This window comes from Pinus tabuliformis, chromosome 7 (assembly GCF_031772625.1).
Source record: "Pinus tabuliformis cultivar Carrire ecotype Pingquan chromosome 7, CPIR1, whole genome shotgun sequence".
Classification (NCBI taxonomy): domain Eukaryota; kingdom Viridiplantae; phylum Streptophyta; class Pinopsida; order Pinales; family Pinaceae; genus Pinus; species Pinus tabuliformis.
Window position 1 is genome coordinate 170,365,509 of NC_142293.1, and position 3,572 is coordinate 170,369,080.

Below are 3,572 nucleotides of genomic sequence, written 5' to 3' on the forward strand. Positions count from 1 at the left end.
TGCTGTTCATCTTGTGTTCTGAATATATATGTTTTAACTGGTGAAACAATAGTGGGAAGAAGAAATAATGATTCACCCCCCAGTATTTCCAACAGAAGATGCAACTAAGATTGCAAAGAGAGAAGCTGAACCCTCTGTGTGTGAAGTGGAGCAAGAGCATATAAATGCTCAAGGAATCCATTGCAACGTGGATGGTGCAGATGAGGATGAATCCCACTGTGATGAAACACTTGGATGATCACTACAAAGTGAGATGTGAATTGGTGAATCCAGTCACAACTAATGTATTTGGCAAAGTTAAAATTGTAAATGAGCACATGCATGCTCGGATATCCCACAATAAAGTGGATGAAAATTATGTTTATGTTAAATTTGATGAAGAACCATTAACTAGTAATGAGTGGTTGCACATGATGCAACATAAATCTTTTATTGGTATGTGTGTCTGGAAGCCAAGCAAAAGACAACCTCTTTGCAGCAACAGAGATTTGTAAAGGAGTGCAAGATAAGGCAGAGAAGGAAGAGGCAGAGAATGAAGCTCTCAATGTAGAGCATTAAGAAGATATTTCCAACATTGATCTTGAGTGTGCAAAGTACATGAAAAAAGAAGCAGTACTTGATGACGAAAGTGAAGAGAAAGATATGGCCATTTCTGGAGACAAAGAAGAAAACATTGTAACAAATTTTCAGCAACATAGTCAACCAAAGATAAGATTCTGTTATCAAGAAATATGACAGAAAGAAAGAGAGGAATATGAAGCACAAGCAGCAGAGGGAAGAAGAAAAATTGAAAATGGAGAGTTGTGGAAACAGCGCATGGTTGAACAAATATTTGAAGAGGAAGGTGTAGAAGACAATATCAGATTGTGTTTCAACACAAATTCAAGAAAAGTCAAAGAAAAATTGTAGTAGAAGCAAGTAAAGGAATATGGAGCCTACAACAACAAAGCATAACTAAGAATAAAGTAGTTTGAGGATATAGAATCTGGAAGCAGAGAAAAAGAAAATGAAAAATTGTCAAAGTTTTTGAGTCATTGTAAGCCTAGCTGAGACAGAGACCAACACAAGTGTTTGAGTGATTATTGAGTCAATTTCTATTGTAAACCTAACTGACATAGTTTGAGTTATGTTGAGTCATACCATCATAATTAAGGGGGAGTGTTGAAAATAATAATTACTGGCTCATGGATAAGTCATGTCAAATCATGTTTTTGTTGATCAATTAAAGAGCTGAAACTTAGTTACCATGTTGGAGTTATAAAGTGATTTTGAAAGAACAAATTCCCCACGAGAGTTATATGGTTTGCGATGAAAAACAATAGTTAGTAATGAAGCAAAGGTCAGTCAAAAGAGAATCTGGAAATTGTTACATGGTTGATTGTTGATATTGATATATATTAAGATTTTCAGATTCAACAGTCAAAAAGTTAATTTCACTTCAAAAATATCCTAGTATGCATGAATTGTGATGATGATAAAAAAACAATTGTTATAAAAGTTACTCAAGAGGTTACCTAGAGCATGCGAGAAATTTGGAGATTGGTACATGGTTGATTGTTGATATTGGTGTATATATTAAGTTTTTCAGCTTCCAGAAGTCAAAAAGTTAATTTCACTTCAAAAATATCCTAATTAATATAGTATGCATGAATTATCGAGATGATAAAAAAATGTGAATAAAGTTACTAAAGAGGTTACATAGAGCATGCGAGGAGTTTGGAGATTGTTACAGGGTTGGCCGTTACATTTGTATATAACTAATGCAGGCTTTTCCACCCAGGGTGAGAAAAGTTCCTTTCAAACATTGAACTCTGCAGGTCTAAAGACAAAGTATATTGATTCCTAAAATCTTTGTTATACAAATCCAATTCCGAACTCACCTGATGCATACGGTTTAAGTGATTAAGTCAAAAGAAAAGCTGGGGTGTAAGATTCAAGATAAAATAACTCAGTCATCTGTCACTGCGAGGAAGATTTTCATTAGAGAAATATTCGAAAAGAGCGAGACCGAATTCAATGTCAAAGGAATTCCTGATGCTGAGATTCAAGAGTTGATTAGCAAAACGGGTTGCACGGGAATAAAATTAGTGAGATTTACGAGGATATTTTTTTCTACCAAACCTTTAATGGTAAATTCCTATTGCTAATTCACAAGCAAAGAAAACTATTATTTCAAAACAAAAACTGGAAAGTTTCAATCGTTCTTCAGTGGTTGGATGAAAATTAAGGCTACGTTAGATCACTAATGTTACCAGATTGCCATATATAATAATAAAGATATTGCAAAATACATGCAAAGGACTGAGAAATTTTAGACATGCCTGTTCGCCTCTTCTACCCATTGCAGCTCGCTCCCTATCCCGAGTTCTGCGACGATATGTAGTTGGGATATGGCACTTTGCCTGCCTCAATACAATTCAAGTCCTCTAACAGAATTTCGTAATGTTTTCTGACCTCTTCTGGGGATTTCCCATCAACCTTGGAAGCAACATGACGCCAACGGTCAGGAGTGCCTTCGTCATAGAGAGCTAACGCCATTTCAAACTGTTTGTTTTGCTGGGAAGTCCAGAAAGAATGAGTTCCTGATGAAGCAGTTGATTGTCCAGCCATGGTGCAATTAGGCCTGAAAATGACACCAGGCACAGCGAGTTCAATGGCAGTGTTTACAGATGGAGAAGAATGCTGCAATTGGGAGAGTTCTACTAACTTTAAGAAAACAGAAAACTAAGACCCCAGTTAATATGTTCTAGTAACCCTTCAACAATATTAGCATGTAACAAAACAAAAATCGAATACCCAACTTCGACTTTGTGACAAAATGCAACGACACAACTAATAGACTTTGTGACTGAAAGCAAAGACCTTACTGATCAACTGATGCAGACAAAAGATTGATGGGACTGTATAATATTAGATAAACACCTGCCAGTGAAAAATTTTGTATTCAGATTTAATAGAATTGTAGAAACAGTGCAATGACCCAATTATTTGAAATGTCACAGGAACACATAAAAATATCCGGAGTTAAGAGTATTGAAATCGAGGAACCCAATGGGCAAATCCAATACAGATTTCAACTTAAAATGCCCAATATATCAAATTGTGTTCAGGGAAAACAAAATTGACATAAATACCAAGCTTTGAGAGAACTGGATACAGGAGGGGCTAAGGGAGGCGTTGCAAGTCACGTTCCCAGAAAGGACTGATGGAAGCAGCTTGCATTGGATAACCTCCTGTGCTCGTATTAATAGGAGCTCTGGTTCTGGGCCAGTTGTGGAATCTCTGATAAGTACTCAAAATAATAATGAGCGATTCCCTCGTAAGCAAACCACACGATGGGGTCTGAATTCAAACAGGAGGAATCAGATTCAGAAGAGAAAGAAAACAACATTTAGACTCAGAATGATGCAGTTTGTCCATTAACTTCTTAAAATATCATTTTAAGATTTTTAAGTATAATGCTGTTATCATGCTTTATCAGAGGTAGAGTAAAGCGTGCAAGCCGCCAGATCTCTTTTTGATTCAGAGACAACTTGAGTATCAACTTGATGGTTGTTGAACTGGATTCCTTT

At 36.2% G+C, this 3,572-nt stretch overlaps 1 pseudogene across 2 annotated transcripts; it reads right to left on the bottom strand.

The window, feature by feature from the left end:
* Positions 1-2,333: 2,333 nt before the first annotated feature.
* On the bottom strand, positions 2,334-3,250 carry LOC149246377 (protein RADIALIS-like 4 pseudogene; annotated as a pseudogene). 2 transcript variants are annotated; one of them, XR_016265558.1, is made up of 3 exons: positions 3,135-3,203; positions 2,868-2,922; positions 2,334-2,623 (listed from the first exon to the last, which is right to left on the bottom strand). The product of XR_016265558.1 is annotated as a protein RADIALIS-like 4 pseudogene, transcript variant X1 (transcript). The 2 variants fall into 2 exon arrangements; XR_016265559.1 differs by lacking the exon at positions 2,868-2,922 and having other exon boundaries at positions 3,135-3,250.
* Between the last annotated feature and the right edge of the window lie 322 nt (positions 3,251-3,572).